The following is a 19151-nucleotide window of genomic DNA, read 5'->3' as shown; positions in this document are numbered from 1 at the left end:
ATATACTTACATCAGATGCTTGCAAGCAATAAACACTACCTAGGGCAGGTGTGGTGGTATAGTATGACAATCTCCTTCCTGCGATGCCAGCAATACCATGTGGGTGCAGTTTCAGTACTGGCTACTCCACTTCCAGTCATTTCTGATGGTGGCCTAGGAGAAGTGCAGAGGATGGCCCAAGTCCTTGGGACACTGAGCCCATATGGGAGACCCTGAAGACGCTCCGACTCCCAGCTTCAGATCATGCTGGCTCTGGCCATTGCGGTCATTTGGGGAGTCGCATCAGAGAAGGAATATCTCTCTTAGTCCTTGCCTCTATCTTTCTGTAAATTTCACTTTTTAAAAAAAAATTTATTTTTTATTGCAAAGTCAGATATACAGAGAGAAGGAGAGACAGAGGAGGAAGATTTTCTGTCCATTGGTTCACTCCCCAAGTGGCTGCAACGGTCGGTGCTGTGCCAGTCTGAAGCCAGGAGCCAGGAGCCAGGACCTTCATCCTGGTCTCCCACATGGGTGTAGGGTTCCAATGCCTTGGGCTGTCCTCAACTGCTTTCCAAGGCCACAAGCAGGGAGCGGGATGGGAAGTAGGGCCTCTGGGATTAGAACCGGCACCCATATGGGATCCTGGCACATGCAAGGCGAGGATTTTAGCTGTTAGGCTATTGCGCTGGGCCCCATCTTTGTGTAACTTTGACTTTCAAGTAAAAAAAAACTATATCTGTATCTATCTATATCTGTATCTATCTATATCTATATATAGATCTTTTAAAAAAGGAGAAAAGTTCAAATGGTAAGGAATACCTGATCTATGTTAAAGAAAAATTACCTAGCTACAAGTATATGCATTTATCATTCCATCTGCCCCTCATCCACGTAGGAAATCAATACGTTAGAGAAGATGTAGAGTCTCTTTGTACAAGTGTGGGTCACTGCTTAGCACAGTTATCTACTACATAGTGAGTGCCTGACAAAATATTTTTGAAATGATTATGATAACTTATTTGACAGTGTCTTCATTTTTGAAAGACTGGTATTTTGCTGGCTTGCTGCCTCTCTCTACTTGCCATCAGAAACCTGAATTCAGAATTTGGCATGAAGATTTAGAGAACATACAGTTCTGGTTGTAACCCATCGTCTTTACCCTGGAGGTAATAAAAACAGATAGGGGATTTGTTATGGATGAACTAATACTCTTTTCATTATACTTCTTTGCCCTTTGCACTCATCTTAAACAAACGAGTGTGCCTGTTAACTTGAAACAGTGCTGTTCTTTATTTGGAAGGGTTAGTGTTCTAGATCTTTCACCTCTTGGTACCAGTTTTCTTTTTCTTTTATTTTATTTTTGACAATCTTTACATAGTTAATTACGGTAAAAAGGTTCAAGGGCTATAGGAAAGTGGGTAAGACTATTATTTCCATATTGTTTCCTTCATGTATCTGAGGTAAAGGGGGATATTGAGGGAGAAGCCCCATCCAGTTTCCTACCCTCCCCAAGTCCCGGGTGTGGGGCATGCTCTGAGGTTCTTGCTCAAGTGATTTTGATGGTTCACCAGCTATGAATCGCTGCCAGTCTTGCCACTCCAAGCACAATGAGGTCGTTGAAGAATCCACTGATCGACATAGTCCATCATAGAGTCTACGTTTGCCCAGTATTTCCCTGCCAACATATAGCTGAGGTGGTTGATTGATTTGTTCTGTCTTCTGTCTTTTCTTGGTTAGGGTTCTGAGTCCACCATTTCGATTGGGGAGATCCCCAAAAAACTTTGAGGTGTTCCCAGACCAGATTCTTGTATGTACTAGTGAGTACAGGGCCTGGCACAGTCCATCGCCCCAATCAGCTGGTGGTTGCAATTGCTGGGCTGGTTCTGTTTTCACTCCCAACATCCACTGGAACCAATGGGTGTTGCAGTCCAGCCTGGTTCTGCCTAGCACACACTCGACCATCACATAGATCAGTGGGAGCTGCAGCCTAGTTGGAGTGACCCACAATAACCCCCACCAGGCCTGCCCCCTACCCTGATTTGCCAGTATGTGTAGCGGACTAGTGCAGTCTGTCCCACATCCCATTTGGCTCTCGTACATGTCAATGAGTATTAAAGTTTAGTTCCATCTAACCAGTTCCACTATCCAGCCTTTACAGATGTTGTTGGGTGTCTGTCTAGCCACCCCAGCCCCTCTCCTAGTTTTCGTGCTCTCCCGTGGGAGTGGTAACCCAAGAGGGAGGAGCCCACTATTTCCCTCCCAGGCCTTTCCCACTTCCAGATTATGCACTCTCCAGGTGGTTCTGTGGTTTAGCTTGACAGAACTAGCCCCCAGTGCCAGCTTCTGCCAGCTGATGCTGTGGCTAAGCCCAAACAGCCCTAACCTACTCTAATTTTTGCTTGCACCAGAACAGTCAGCCCAGCCTGGCTTTTCCTGATCTAGTCCACATGAGGCCCACAGGTGTTGTAGCCCTGCCCAGTCTGGTCTACCCCCATCCTAGCTCACACTCTCCAGTGGGAGTAGCTGTCCAGCAAGGGAATCACACCTTATTCCCCCGCCGGCTCCGCCCCTCCCTTCCTGGTTCTCACGTGTGCAGGTTGGGCGCTGTGGTCACATCTGACACAGGCAACCTCACCTTGGCATTTCGTATTGTGCACTGGTTTGTGTCACGACCGAATCTGACCTGACCCACACTCTGTTCTGGTGCTCAGATTTGCCAGTGGATGACGTGAACTGATTCAGCCTGGTATGCCACCAACCCATGCCAAATGTATGCCAGTGGGACACTTTCCATGGCCTATTCTGGGCTGTCTCCTTATCATGTTTCTTGTGCTTACCTGCAGGGTTTGTGTCCTGCCAGAGGAGTTGCCCAGGCTCCTCCATCAGAACCTCTCCCAATGTCAGATATCGTGCATATCAGAGGGTCCATGAGCCAGCCCTACTCAGTTCACCTCCTGTCCTAGCAGGAACAGTGGCTCTTCCTGACTGGCCTTCAATCCAAACTGGTTCTTGCTGTTAGATGTTTCAGCCCAGCCACGGCTCGTCCATACCCACATACAGCTCACACATGGCTCAGTAGACGCTGAGACCCTAGCTTAGTCCATCCCACATCTACCCTGGTCCTCCAGAGCACCAGATGGTGTTGGAGTCTAGCCCGGTTTGGCACATCATCAGTCCCAGCCCACGCTTGTGCCAAGGGAGACTACAACTGTTTCCTGATCAGAATGCAGCCCCCATTCCAGCCCCTGCGTTCCTTGGTGGGAACCTCAACTCAGCTAGGGTGTCCCCTTAGCTCCCAACCGGGCCTGTTCCCAGTTGTGGATCATGCACATGCCATTGGTTGCTCTGACTCAGCTTAACTCAGCCCCTCACCTGTCACGACCTCTGCCTTAGACACTGTGGCTTTTTGTTCCTGACTCATGCAGACCAGTAGGTGCAAGAGCCTAGGTTGGCATGACCTGTGCTCCATCCTGATTTCTAATTTTGCTTGTGGGCTAAGGTTTGCTCAGTCCTGCCCAGTCCACCACGTTCCATCACCAATTGACACATTAGCCAGCTGTTGGAGCTACTTTGCCCAGCTTGTCCGACCCCCAGGTCTGGACCACATGTTCACCAGCGGGAGCTATGACTGGCCAGGGGAGTTTCCCAAGTTCCTCCACTTGATCCACTTCCCGACCCAGTTCTCATACATGCTATTGGGTTTTAGGCTAGTGTCCGGCGAAGTCTGGCCTTCCATTTGGCCGTGTATGAGCTGGTGAACGTTGCAGCCCGGCTCACCCCACACCCTATTCAGGATGCACATTCGGGTGCTGCTGCCTTGACCAGTCCAGACTGTCATGGGTTCCTTTACCTGTGATTAATGGCAAACTCCTTGGTCACACCTAGATTAGTCCATCACCACCCCAACTCTTGAGCTAACCAGTGGGGCTAGAATTTCCACAGGGATTGGCCCACACATTCCCCAAATAATCTACCCCTGGATATGGTTCTCGAGTGCTAGTTAATGTCATGGCCCTGCCTACTGTGACACGTCTCTTGATCCATCATCATGTAAGGTAATAGTGTATGTTGCTGCTGGACAAGCCCCGAGTCCTAGCCTTTGCATGGACTGGTGTTCGGTGGTCAGCATTGTTCAGTGATTACAAGTTCTTCAAAGGAAGAGTTACTGTCATTGGGAATCTTTAGGATTGGTTCACATCCCAGAAGCTCAGTGGGTTCAACCTAGAGCTACCTAAGCAGCGATTCAAAGAACCAAAATCCCAGAGCTCCCAGCTGGGTGGCCAGCAGGCAGAGTCTAGCACCAAATGGCCCGCAGGCCACCCAGGGACAGCTCACCACGTGCATGTGGTGGCTGGCGTCAGGAATCCGGGCATGAGAGGCCCCATCCTGAGACCCCTGGTAGCAGTTTTCTTTTAAGTGATTAATTTATTTTTATTTGAAAGGCAGATTTACAGAGAGAAAGAGTGATAGACAAGCATTTCCATCTGCTGATTCACTCCCCAACAGCCAGAGCTCAGCTGATCCAAAGTCAGAAGTCAGGAGCCTCTTCTGGGTCTCCCATGTGGGTGCTGGGTCCCAAAACTTGAGCCATCCTCTACTGCTTTCCCAGACTGTAAGCAGAGACTTGGATTGGACGTAGAACAGCCATGACATGAACTGGTGCACATATGGAATGGTGGTACCACAAAGTGGAGGATTAGTCTGCTGGGCCTTGGAACTGGCCCCCTATCTGGAGCAGTTTTCTTTAAAAGCAAAATGCTAAAAATAAATGACTAAATTAAAGCAAAATGCTTCATTCCATTCAGACCCAGAGTCATCTGTTCAATAACAAACTTACACAAAAAGTTCTTGCCACAACCTGGCAAATACTTGGTGATTTTTATTTTTTCTGCTATCATAATTGGGAAAAGGAGGGCTTTTGGTATTCATTAGCAAGATCAGGAATGCTTATGTTTTGCAGCAATAAATATCCACTTAAAAGAGTAATAAAAGGCAATGTCCTAGCCTACTAAAGAGTTCGCATCTATGCATTTATGTTGGAGTGGACTTCTATGATTTCGGGTCATCTCCAGGTAATTTTATATAAAAAATAGTAAAAAGTTTTGAAATGATTAATTTTATTTAGATAATTAAAACTGAGTTTTGGTAAAAATGTTAGCTGCTGTTTTGAAGACATAGTTCTAGGCAGGACTGGAGTGAATTGCAGGATCTGTTCTCATAGGGAATTCATATGTTGGGGAGTTATAGGAGTAGGCTCTGTCTAAGAGAACATAACACAAAGTAAACATTAACTCAGATGGAAGTCACTTAATGTTGAGGAACTGAAGGGTTAAGTGTGTCTAAGAGGAGTGTAAAATGAAGTAATCTTTAACTGGTAGGTAAGAAAAATATGGAGAAGAACAGTTTGTTGTCAGAGAAGATATACAGCATAGATTTTGTGAACAAAGTTAACCCAAGTCTATGAGTAGTTTTGGAAACTTTTTATTATTATCTTTGAAAAGTTTAGTTATTTGAAAGGCAAGCTGACAGAAGGTGAGACAGAGAAAAGAGATGGAAGACTGTTCTTCTATCTGCTTTTTATCTTCTCCACTGCCTGCAACAACCAGGGCTGTGTCAGACTGCAGCCAGGAGCCTGACACTCCATCTAGATCTGTCTGTGGGGCTGTTGAGCGCCCAAGTACTTGGACAGCAGTTTACTGCATCCAAGGCACATTTGTGGGACGCTGGCTCAGAGGCAGAAGACCTGGAACTGGAACCAGAACTTTGATATGGATGCAGGTGTCCCAAGGACTTCCCCACTTAAACCACAATATTTACCTTGGGCCCGGCGGCGTGGCCTAGTGGCTAAAGTCCTCGCCTTGAACGCCCCGGGATCCCATATGGGAACCGCTTCTAATCCCGGCAGCTCCACTTACCATCCAGCTCCCTGCTTGTGGCCTGGGAAAGTGGTCGGGGACCGCCCAATGCACTGGGACCCTGCACCTGCGTGGGAGACCTGGAGGAGGTTCCAGGTTCCCGGCTTCGGATCGGTGCAGCACGGCCCATTGCGGCTCACTTGGGGAGTGAATCATTGGACGGAAGATCTTCCTCTCTGTCTCTCCTCCTCTCTGTATATCTGACTTTGTAATAAAAATAATAAATCTTAAAAAAAAATTTACCTTAAAGAATTTTTTTCTTGCACTGAGGAGAAAGTAAATTGCATTTATAACATTACCATAACTTGTTTTGCTTTTAAATATAATTTGTTAAATATTTATGTGCAAGCAATGCCATTTGTATAGGCTGTTTCATGTTCCTGTCTATGGAATCTGCACATTCATTCACTCCATGGTATTAAGCAGGTGAGGAGAGATGTTTTTGGAGTAGGAGGATTGAGTAATGTGCATTGTCTTTTAGGGATATTAACATGGCGGGATACTGGATGGCTAATGAGGCTGACGAGAAGCTGGAGGCACTTAGTAGATAATGACCACGGTCCAGTTGAGATGTCAGAGGCAGTGAGGACATAACCCAGGGTGATTGCAGTGGAGACTGAGAGAGCAATGTCACTCTGGAATGATATGCACATAATTACAGGCTCAGTGAGGAGTTCATTTTAGATGGTGATTTCAGATTTATTGGGTTGAGGCTGGCCCTCAGCAACTGGGCACTCTCTGTTTGAGTGTAATCTTTTATGAAATGCTGCATATAATAATAAAGCTTATCAATCTGGATCATTAGTCCTCATTCAGACTTGACAGTGGGGCAGAGTAGTGTTCTACCTTAGAAACCTTACTGCAATTTTTCTGCTTGGTTCTGGACAATTTACTTCACCAGGCAGATACCTTAACATTCTTGGCTAGCTGTAGAATATCCATAATAACCTTTCATCTGCAATCATTGTGCAACTCGGGGTAATACATACAAGGCTTGGACAAGTGGCAGCTAAACAGAAGGCAGTTATTGTTCTTCCTATATTTACCCTATTCATTCTCATTCTCCCACTAGTACACATTGGAGTTTTCCTTCAGTTGTATGATGTGTGATATCACAACAGACTGAATGCAGGCGTAGATGTGAGAATTGACTATCTTATGCTAAGCTAGGCATTAGGGAGATACGTAAAAACCTATACAATGATACTGCCAAATAAAAATTATTGGAGGTATTGCTGTGGACTGGATTTCAGTTGTCATGTCAAAACCACGCTATTTATCTTACATCCTGAAAAATTAGGATCAGAGTGAGAATACATTTCCAAAATGGGCCCGTTTCAGTGGCCTGATAATAATCCAATTGTTGTACAAAAGAAGTACACGAAGCAACCTGTTATCAAGTCATCTGTTGTTTTCTTCTTGTTCTGTTCCTGCCTTTTAAAAAAATTATGTATTTTTATTGGAAATGCAGATTTACAGAGAGAAGGAGAGACAGAGAGAAAGTTCTTCCATTTGTTGGCTCACTGTCAAAGTGGCTGCAATGGCCGGAACTCAACTAATCTGAAGCCAGGAGCCAGGAGCTTCTTCCTGGTCTCACATGTGGGCACAGAGTCCCAAAGCTTTGAGCCTTTCTCTGCTGCTTTCCCAGGCCACAAGCAGGGAGCTGGATGGGAAGTGGAGCAGCCTGGACATGAACTAACACCCATATGGGAATCCTGGCACTTGCAAGGTGAGGATTTAGTCACTGACCCATAATGTTGGGCCCTCTATCCCTGTCTTAAAAGGGAAATAACTCAGAAATGATCAGTACTGTTTCCTTCTTTCCTTCTTTCCTTCCATCTTTCTTTCCATCTTTCTTTCTTCCTTTCTTTCTTTTCTTTCTTTCTTTCCATCTTTCTTTCTTTCTTTTTCCTTCCTTCCTTCCTTCCTTCCTTCCTTCCTTCCTTCCTTCCTTCCTTCCTTCCTTCCCTTTCTTTCTTGATTAATTTATTTCTGTTTGAAAGGCAGAGTTATGAAGAGAAGAGAAGCAGAGATATCGTCCATCTACTGGTTCATATCCCAAAAATATGCAATGGCTGGAACAAGACCAGTCCCAAGCCGGGGACCAGAAGCTTCTTTCAGGTTCCCCACATTGGTGTAGGGAACCAAGGACCTGAGTCATGTTCCATTTCTTTTTCAGGTATACCAGCAGGGAGATGGATTGGAAATGGAGCAGCTGAGACTCAAACCTGCATCCACATGGGATTCCAAAGCCGCAGGAAAGATCCAACCTACTCTACCGCAAACTCCTGGGAGGGGTGACATTAGGTCCAATAACCAAGAAGCTGTTAGAAATGACCTTATCTAATTTCAGAGTACCAGCTATCCAGCTTCTAGTTATTGTACCCTGGGAGGTGAGGGTAATGTCTCAAGTACTTGCATCCACATCATGCATGGGATAGACCCAGAGTGAGTTCTGGGCCCCTGGCTTTGGTCTTGGTGTAGCTCTTGCTGTTGTAGACATTTGAAGAGTGAACCAAAAAATAGAGAATCTAATCAAACAAAATGAAAATAAATAAAAATTAGGAAAAAATATCAGAATCCAGTAATAGATATGTACTTTTGAAGTTAAATAAGTACAGCAGTAAGAAAATGTTATGTTAGCAGTTAGCAAATTTATTGTCATGCAAAAATACACTTATGGGAATATACTTTAACTGTTTCAATTTATCATATAAAATATTAACAAGTATTACCATCACAAGCATCTTTCAGATGTCTGCAAATTTTTAAGAGTTGTGCAAATTCAAGTTTTGATTGAAAGACATGGGAATGGCGTTCAGTAGGGTGATTTCAAAGTAAGAATCCAAGTGTGGGCCTGGCCTGGTAGCCTAGTGGCTAAAGTTCTCACCTGGCTTGTGCCGGGATCCCGTATGGACACTGGTTCTAATCCTAGCAGTCCTGTTTCCCATCCAACTCCCTGCTTGTGGCCTGGGAAAGCAGTCAAGAATGGCCCAAAGCTTTGGGACCCAGTACTGCTGTGGGAGACCTGGAAGAAGCTACTGGCTCCTGGCTTCAGATTGACTGAGCTCCAGCCGTTGTGGTCACTTGGGGAGTGAATCATCGGATGGAAGATCTTCCTCTCTGTCTCTCCTCCTCTCTGTTTATCCACCTTTCTAATAAAAATAAAATAAATCTTAAAAAAAAACCCTACATCAGCTGATCCTCACTTCTGCTATTGAAAGCCTCTCAGGGTAAAATAGCTTTCTGCAATTATAGTTATAAAAGGAAGTCTTCATTAGATGGCAAAAGTATGATTTAAAAGTCTATAAAATAAATGTTCATTTTCTTGCATCCTAAAGCACCAAGAAAGTAGCACAAGACAATGGAAATAACTGAATGGGAAAGGCTGGACCCCATCTAGAACTACCCTTCCAAACCTCTGAGTCCCCAGCTTTCCTTCCCTCTTATCAGTCCCTCCCAGAGGGTTACCTCTACCAGTCACTTTCTTCATCAGCTTATGCAAGGCGAGGACTTTAGCCACTAGGTTACCGCTGGGGCCCCATAATTATGCCTTTTAAAATTGGAGACTTCCAGCCTTACATTTAGCTTATTAAACCGATAGTCCATTTCCCCAAGTGGCTGCAATGGCCAGAGCTGAGCTCAGATGATCCAATCCAAACCCAGAAGCTTCTTCTGGGTCTCCCACATGGGTGCAGGATGCCATGGCTTTGGGCCATCCTCTGCTGCCCTTCTATGCTACAGGCAGGGAGCCGGAAGGGAAGTGGAACAGTTGGGACATGAACCTGTGCCCATATGGAATCCTGGCATATGTAAGACAAGGACTTTGGCTGCTTGGCTACCGTGCTGGATTTAACTTGATATAGCTTAAAGGTATCTACCTTCCCAGCTGCTTTGGGATGGAGACTAAGTCTGGATCTCTTTTATTTAGTGCCTTTTTTTTTTTAACATTCTCTAGAGGGGTTTATATTAATTGTGATGAGTGTTTAAGGAGAAAGTGTCTGTGAAAGTTATTTCTTTTTTCTCCTTTTAAAATAGGTTGCAAAACAAGCAAACCAGTAAACAAATGGACAGAAGAAATTAATGGACAGCTTTTTAAAAGCACAAATCCAAGTTTCTAATAGACATATTAAAAAATGCTTAGGTTCCCTAGCAATAAGGGGAATACAAATAAAAACCACATTGAGGTTCCACTTAACTGCAGAGAGAATGACCTGTATACAAAAATTTTCTAATAACACCTGCTGGCAAGGAGATAGGGTAAAATATGCCCTGTTTCACTGTGGTTGGATTGTAGACTTGAGCAGCCATTCTGAAAGTCAGTAGGGAGAGTGCTCAGACAACTGAAAATTTATCTGCTGTATCTACTATATGAGCCAGCAATCCTACTCCTGGGAATTTATCTAAAAGAAGTAAAACCTGCATTCCTATATTCATAGCAGCACTATCCACAATAGCAAAGACATGGAAGCAACCTAGATGCTCATACAAAGAGGGATGGATAAAAAAACTGTGGTTTACCTACTCTTTGGGGTACTACTCAGTCGTTAAAAAGAATGCAATCCTACTATTTGCAAAACATGGTCTCAACTGGAGACCACCTTGCTTAGTGTTCTTTCTGATATAATACAATTTCATCCAAAATACAAAACAAAAACATATATAAAGTAGATAAGATGCACTTATATGGTGTAATGGAAATGAGAACTGGGAAACAAAGAATGCAGTGTATAGCTCTACTCCTGAATAAAAGAACGACCCCCAAGAAACTGTTTTATTTATATATATATACATATATATATATATATATATGTATATATATATATAGCAATAACTAGAGGCTCTACCATTACCTAAACCTCTAATGTCATGACACACACAAGAGTAGAACGTTGGAGTTGTGGTTGCACCTGGACTATGTTATTGTAAAACACTGGGACAATGGGGAGGGGAGAAGAGGAAGGCAGAAAAGGAGAGAGAAAGAGGGAAGTCCTATGCCTACAAAGACATGTAGAAAGAGCAGCTTACAGAGCTTGCCAGCATTGATTGGTGGGCAGTGCCCACCTGCTGAGGGGTGTGCTGTGAGCTGCTGTCCTATTTGCCCTGAAGTGCAGCGCTTCATGTCTTCAGACAGGCTGTCTTGTCCTAGCCCTGCCGAAACAACCTTGTGTCGTACAAAGATTAAAGTCTTAAAAAGAAGCAAACATAAAACTCCTACATTTCAGGATATAATTTGGAAAATAAGGGGATTCCTTCTATTACATCATTCATAAGTCTGATCATTTAATACCTGTTGGAGTTAACTGAAATATTTTGCTAAATACTGTTATTTATGCATCGGATTGCCAGATAAAATCCTGGAGAAGCTGAATTTCAGCTTCAGTTAAATGATAAATTATACTTAGCATAAAAATGCTTAGAAGAAGTATAATTACATTTAATATGAATATTTTCAGTATAAGTATTATAGTATTAGCATGTATTATATTTAGTATATATTTTTTAGGATGTTTAGTATAATATACTTATTTTAGTATAAGGATGCAATGTAAGTATTGCAGAAAGCAACATCCATACCACAGAATGAAATTCCAACGTAACTGGGTATCATATAGTTTAATTTGTTAAATTTGTCAACTCCAGCTAGATACAAGCGGTTTTTTCGAATGTGTCCAATTCTATAGAGCAGGTTTGTATTTTCAATTAGTTTTGCGGTTAAAGTCTAAAAATGTAATTTTCTTGGTATAACAATTACTAGCAGGCAAAAAGTATTTTCGAAAACAGAATCCTCAATTCTCTGAAACGGAGCTCTGAAACTAGTACCCCAGGCTTGCAGATCAGGTTTGGCAGCTTAGCTTGGGAAATCTTCCCTCTGGTTATTGGGTAAACTGGCTCCACCCAGCTGCTGAAATGTGATAGGAGTTGTAGCAGAGCCGGAAGTTGGCTGGGGCTGCCTTTGCTTCGCAAGGTAAGTGGCCCGTGTTTTCTTTCTGTCAAACCTTTGCAAATCATAGAAAAACTGAAGCCCCTTGGGCGAGGGAACAGCGGGGCTGGCTCCTGTGCTGACTTGGGCCGAGCCGCTTGGTGCGTGCAATCCTCACCAGCCCTGCTCTGGAGTTTGAACTGAGCTAATCAGTGCTCGCTAACGAGGTACGTTAATAAAAAGCCTCGTGACTTTGACTAAGGCGCTTTCATCCCAAGCAAAGGGTGGTTATAAATGGAGTGGTATCTGCGATCCTGAAAAGTGCAGTCCATTTGGTATTTTTTTTCTTAATTTAAACGATGGGAACTCTTACATTCAGACTAAGTGACATGATTACCTGTATGTGGATTTCTTAGAGCCTGGCTTGTTTTCAAAGCGACTTTTAAACCTAGGGATTTTGATTCTTTCTGACTCCTGCCCCTCGACCTCAGCCTTGCAGTACCATCAGATTTTCAGGAAGGCTCTTGGGTAACAAGATGTAACCTTTGTCCTGAATTTTTATTCATTTATATGTAAATATATATATATATGTATGTATATATATATATATATATATATATATATATATATATATATATATGATGTCTTGTTTACACTGCCTTAAGGGCAAAGGGGAATTTTCAGTCTGTGAAGTCGGCTTTTTAAAATAGATTTCCCCCCCTTGGAATATTAAAAAAAATTAAAACAAAGATTGGACTATTGTGATTGGAGCATATGGATGTGGAGGGTTTAAATGTTGTCTATTGGTTTCTTGAAAGCAAAGGTAGACTTCAGTGAGTGAATTCTACTCAATGACTTAATAAATCCATGAGTTCATTCTTCGGGCCACCCGTATCTTCTGTGTCATACCTGTGCTTTTACTTAGTGTCAGATTTTCCTGATAGTTAAAAATCACAGTGCAGGTATATATATATTTTAAGATTTATTATTTTTATTACAAAGTCAGATATATAGAGAGGAGAAGAGACAGAGAGGAAGATCTTCCTCCAATGATTCACTCCCCAAGTGAGCTGCAACAGTTGGTGCTGCGCCGATCTGAAGTCAGGAGCCAGGAACTTCCTCCAGGTCTCCCACGCGGGTGCAGCATCCCAAGGCTTTGGGCCGTCCCCCACTGCTTTCCCAGGCCACAAGCAGGGAGGTGGATGGGAAGTGGAGCTGGTGGGATTAGAACCGGCGCCCATATGGGATCCCGGGGCTTTGAAGGCGAGGACTTTAGCCGCTAGGCCACCAGGCCGGGCTCCGGCATATGGTTTTCAAGTGTGTTTGCTAGTTATAAGAAAAGGAGGTTTAATGAGTAAGATACCTTTGCTGTGATCCAGGAAGCGTGCAGAAACACAGGTCACCCATGTGCAGAGAAATGTGATAAAGCTTTTTCCTTTGCAAAGCTCAACTTGGGAAGTTGCAAGAGAAGAGAATACTCAGAACCCGTTGGCAGAATTGGGTAGGATTCCAAGGAAAGGAAAAGAAAGAAGGCAAGCTGGTTTAATATGCCACCCTTTTAACATGTTCTTTGTATTACGTGTTTAATAGGTGCTGTTTTATTTAATCCTTACCATAGACTCTGCTGTTGGTAGCATTGGTAAAACAAGTGAGAAAGTTAGAATTTTGTGAGATTAAATACTTCACACAGGGTTAGTAAAGTGGTGCTGCTAGATTTCATTAAGTAATCCAGGTCTATCAGGTTGTGAAGTTCTTTCCATTTGACTTTATTGTGACACAGTAATTAACAACATTTGAAAATGCGCCTTTGAAAGAAAGTGGAGGTTTGTTTTTAAAGATTGATTTATTGCTTCTAAAGGCTGAGTGAGTGAGCAAGTGAGAGAAAGAAAGTTCCATCCATTGGATCAAACCCCAAATGGTCGCAGTGGTCCGAGGTGGGCCGGTCGAGGGCAGGAGCTTGGAGCTTCTTCCTGGTCTTCCATGTGGGCGCGGGGATCCGAGCACTTGGGCCGCTTTCACTACTTTCCCAGGCACATAAGCAGAGAGCTGGTTAGGAAGTGGAGCAACTGGCACCTCAGCAGTACTCATATGAGCTATTGGCCTCCCAGACATGCTGGCCCTGGAATAGGGGGTTTTTTATTAACACAACAACAAGAACAACAATAATAATAATAGTAAAGCAGAAAGTTGGGCCTGGCGCGGTGGCCTAGCAGCTAAATTCCTCGCCCTGAATGCGCTGGCATCCCATATGGGCGCCGGTTCTAATCCCGGCAGCTCCACTTCCCATCCAGCTCCCTGCCTGTGGCCTGGGAAAGCAGTGGAGGATGGCCCAAAGCCTTGGGACCGTGCACCCGTGTGGGAGACTTGGAAGAAACTCCTGGCTCCTGGCTTCAGATTGGCACAGCTCTGGCCATAGCGGTCACTTGGGGAGTGAATCATCAGACGGAAGATCTTCCTTTCTGTCTCTCCTCTCTGTATATCTGACTTTGTAATAATAATAATAATAATAATAATAAAGCAGTAAGTTTAAAAAATAGGAAATAGAAAGATTTAAACTTAAGAATCAGCTCAGTGTATTTCCATATGCATATGCTCTTAAATGTATATTGTAAAAAATTTGTTCACTTTATATAAATGAAAAAATAACACTGAAAAATTTTTTTGAGGCACTACATGTTTTAAATCACACACACCTATACACCTGTACACATTTGCACATGCTCAGTACCAAGGGAACTAAAGAGAGGGAGTCCACTTCCTATCCTGAAAGAGTTTTCTCTTATGGGGTGGTGGTAGCATTACATCTTTTTTTTTTCTAACGGATATACATATTCTATGGCTTGGATATGGCATAGTTTCTTTTAAAAATTTTAATTCTTTTAAGAGGCAGAGAGGGAAAGAGAGAGAGAAAAGTGAGAGAGAAAAGTTGAGTGAGAGAAGGAGTGCAAACTTGTTCCTGTTTTTGGCTCATTCTCCCAAATATCCGCAGTGTCTAGGATTGGGCCAGGCCCAAGGTGGGAACTCAGTTTAGGTTTCCCACTTGGGTAGCAGGTTTCAACTGCTTGAGCCATTACTTGAGCCTCTCAGGGTCTACATTAGTGGCAAGCTGGATTTGGGGGGATGGAACATGGTCTGAAACCCTGAGCTTGGATATGGAAAGCAACTGACCCAAATGACAGCTTACCCACTAGGCCAAACATATGTTCCCCGTAGTTTATTTTTGTTAAACAGTTAAGTTATCTTGAATTTTTGCTTAGAAGTAACTTTTGCATAATTGGGTGCGTTGTTCTGTGGGACTACTTTCTAGAAGTGAAACTCCTAGGTCAGATGCTAAATTTATTTTTAGTTCAGTAGGATAGCTGCCAAATATCTTCCAAACTTGTTTTGATATTTTTCTCTCCATTTTAAATGAAGGTGCTAAAAAAAAAAAACAAACTTCATTTCTCTACAGATTTGCTTTTGTAGGATTTTATCGGTTTATGCATTTTATATGAAATGTTAGATAATGTACATTTTATTATTTTTAAAAAAGATTTATTTCATTTATTTCTTAGAAAGACAGAGTAATACAGACAGGAGGAGAGACAGAGAAGGAGAGAGAGCTTCCATGTGTTGGCTCACTCTCCAAATGTCCGAAACGACAGAGCTGGGCACGGAGCCTGGATCCTGGGTCCTGGATCTTGAAGCTGGGAGCATGGAGCCTGGAACCTGGAGCCCAGAAGTTACTCTGTGTCTCCCATGTGGGCATTTGGGTCATCTGCTGCTGCTTTCCCAGGTGTATTAACAGGGAACTGCATAGGAAGTGGAGCAAGCAGTTCTCAAAGTGGTATCAAAAAAGGCTTTAGGCATCTCAGGCAGAGGCTTAATGTGCTGTTCCAAAATACTTGCCCCAATAATGTACATTTTATTTTATTTTTAAACATTTATTTTATTTTTATTGGAAATGCAGATAGACAGAGAGGAGATACAGAGAGGAAGATTTTCTGTTCTGTTGGTTCACTCCCCAAGCGGCCTCAATGGTCGGAGCTGAGCCAATATGAAGCTAGAAGCCAGGAGCTTCTTCCAAGTCTCCCACGTGGCTGCAGGATCCCAAGGCTTTGTGCCATTCTTGACTGCTTTCCCAGGCCACAAGCAGGGAGCTGGATGGGAAGCGGGGCTGCCGGGATTAGAATCGGTGCCCATATGGGATCCTGGCATGTGCAAGGCGAGGACTTTAGCCCCTACGCTATAGTGCCAGGACCATTTCCACAAACTTTTTAGAACCCTACAATACACATACAACTTTAGCTGCTAGGCTACTGTGCCGGACCCAATAATGCACGTTTTAAACATAGTTTACACATGGTGTAGAGAGATTTTGCATCTTATTTTTTTTCATTAAATATGTATCTATTTTTATATGGGTAAGAATTTGGTAGATGGAAGAATGGAGGACCCAGTTAGAAGGAATGGGAATACGAAAAGCACAGGTACATATTACAGACAGGGCACATGGTATGGAGCCCTTATGGAATACAAAAAGATGATGAGAAGCACAAAGCATTGAATGCCCAATGCTTTCCTTTTTATTTTAGTAATTCCTGGGGAGCTATTGATTATTTTTGGAGAGAGGGAAGACATGATGAGCATTGTGCTTTAGGAAAATGATTTTGAAGTATCAAGGAAGAGTGGACATGAAATGAGACCAGGGGTTTCATTAATCTGGGTGACAGAGAATGAAAGCTATATCTTTGGAGTTGGTGGTTGGATGAATGGAAAGCAGCAGGCAAGCTGCAGGAGAGGAAATGCAAAGTGGAAGGAACAGGAGTCCAGACACAGTTGGAAGTGAGTCCAAGATTTGGGGGTAGAGGGTAGGAGTCATTGAAAGACCTAGGCCGTCCTGTCTCAGTGGTGATCATCAAGGCGTGGAACTGAAGAGTGTTCATAGGAGGAGAAGAGGTAGCAGATAAGCACCAAGGGAAACAGTCCTGTGGTTCGATCCCCTCTAAGAATCCTCAACCAGAAGGGAACTTAATGAGATATGTTCACAATGACTATTTCCTATGGTTGACTTTAGATTTACTGAGTCTCGGGGTTCTGGCCGGCCAGCAGGCCTCAAGGTCACCGAGGGTGAGGCAGACGGTGGCCTTCAGCTGGCTTCAAGAACCACTGGAGACAAGCTGCTGAGGAATGTCCGTTTTATTATGCACAGGTTACAGATTTTTAAAGGGTAAGGAAGCAGAGGGCAGGAGGGAGCCTTCTGGCAGACAACACGCCCAGCAAAGACACCGTAATTGGCTGTATGAAACGTCCATTTCCCTAGATCTTGCGGTCATGTCAGAAGTCATGTTCCAGGTGTACTCCCCTTGACCTCGTAGCCATGTTGGAGGTCACACTCCAAGGCTGAGCCTCAGGCCATGGGGAAAGTTAGGCTTAAGCCATGCCCTCCAGGCAGCGGGGCAGGGGCCTGGGGCGATTGCCCACAAGTGAGACCATCTCCATTCTCCTAAAAAGTCCATTCTCATTTTTGCTTTCTTAGCCTGGTTCTCATCCAGTCATTTCATTCCGAATCCTCTTTCCTTCAAAATGCTTTACTTATTTATTTATTTTTATCACATCACTGTGAAGGTCTGACCGACTCTGCGAATGGCTTAGTGGTTAAAGTCTTAGAAAACTAGCCCAGGGACTATGCTGTTCTCTGCTCAGGTTTGCTGTGACCTGGACAAGTGTCTTTGTGTGTGCCTTATTACACATGTTGGGATCCATGGTCCCTCCACCATCCCCTGGGCTTGTGCTGCAAGCACCCCAAGTTCTTCACAGGTTGTCTGGTATGGTGAAGCCCTTCGCAATTGTCAGCTCTTCTGTGATTTTCTCCCCTACCTCTAAACTACTATAACGACACGCATTTTTTCCTATTCTGTTTCTGTGTAAGACAGCTTTTTAAAATAATCTCTGTGAGCTTCAATTTCCACACCAGTAAAAACTTTGGTTTTTTTTTTTTTTTAAGGATTGTGGATTTTACATGGAAAGCACTAACTGTGATGATGACAGTAAGCCTTCAAACAACAGTAACATCATTAATTCATAAATTAATGATATTTGTTTTTATTTTAACTATTTGTTTTGGGTATTTAGAAAAGACCCATTCTACTAAACCCCTGTTTTGTTTTCAGCACAGTATTACTTTGAGAGCCATATGGAATGATCCAGATGAGACTTCTGTCATATGTAATAAGCCAGTTGCTGCCAACCATTTTCTCTGAAAATGAATAAAGAAAATGGAAAAATTACCTCCTGATGACGCGCTGACTGCAGAACCAGGATGGCCGTGTGCTGTTGCAAATTACTCTTCTTATCAGTGGTTTTCCTCACTTTTCCATTTACTTTGTTCTGCTTTCACCCAGACTCCAAAATCTTTTTCAGAAGTTCATCTTGATTTAAGTTGGACAAGCTCAGCTTGGTATTCACTGTGCTATTTTTGTGCTTTTTTAAGGACCTTTATTATAAATGTCTAACTCAAATTATTAATGTAAAAATAATTTTTCTCGTTGCTTCCTACTGTGAAAATGGAGTCTGAAATATTTTTATTTTTATTATATATGTCAAGCTGAAATACTTGACATATGCTTTGATTTCCTTATAACTGAGGTTCAGCTGTCAAAGTCAATTTAATTCTTAATATGGAAGTTTTCTAGGGAAGTAAAGTTAAATTACTCTAAAGAACGGCAAGACATTTTGTGAAATGTGGTAGAAGGGTTGAACATACTAGCTACAGATGTTAGAAATATGGGAAAATCTCAGTTGACTAACATTATTCAGCAAATTAGTTTGAAAAATTAATATCAATACTAAATAAGTATTTATTGACAACTTTTTAATTTTAGGTATCAAACTAATTGTTTACATCCATTCTTTCTGGAGCCTGAGTTCTGCGAAATGAATCTCTGCATTGTTACTCAGACTTTCAGAAAGTGCTGCAGCTGATGAGGCAGTCTCCTGAATCCCATTATGAGTGGAAGCTCCTGTCTTGGGGCACGGTTCCTTCCCACTGGAGCCATCTGGGAATGAATCAGTGCATGGAAAGTCCCTGTGTCCCCCTCTCTGTGTGTCACCCTGCCTTTCCAAGAAATAAAATAAATCATCAAAAGTGACCTGAAGTGCTGAGATTCTGAACACTCTGTTCCTAAACTATTTTCTAAATCAGTTTGGAATTCAAATTACATTTTTTAATATTTATTTATTTTTATTGGAAAGTCAGCTATACAGAGAGAAGAAGAAATAGAAAGAAGGATCTTCTGTCTACTGGTTCACTCCCCAAGTGGCCACAACAGCTGGAGCTGAGCTGATCTGAA

At 43.0% G+C, this 19151-nt stretch overlaps 1 protein-coding gene across 3 annotated transcripts in view; it reads left to right on the top strand.

Annotated features, from left to right (window-relative positions):
- Positions 1–11791: 11791 nt before the first annotated feature.
- Positions 11792–19151, top strand: part of FRRS1 (ferric chelate reductase 1) — a 50074-nt gene continuing 42714 nt past the window's right edge. The window contains exons 1-2 of one of the 3 annotated variants that reach the window (XM_058659506.1): positions 11896–12047; positions 17973–18129. The gene's annotated coding sequence lies outside the window, so the exon portion shown is untranslated. Of the gene's footprint in view, positions 11866–11895; positions 12048–17972; positions 18130–19151 lie in introns of those variants that run through there. The other 2 variants (XM_058659513.1, XM_058659498.1) reach the window with 2 other exon arrangements.

The sequence above is a fragment of the Ochotona princeps genome, chromosome 2 (assembly GCF_030435755.1).
Source record: "Ochotona princeps isolate mOchPri1 chromosome 2, mOchPri1.hap1, whole genome shotgun sequence".
NCBI lineage: Eukaryota > Metazoa > Chordata > Mammalia > Lagomorpha > Ochotonidae > Ochotona > Ochotona princeps.
The sequence above is the reverse complement of the archived record's forward strand: the minus strand, read 5'-3'. Positions and strand labels throughout refer to the sequence as shown.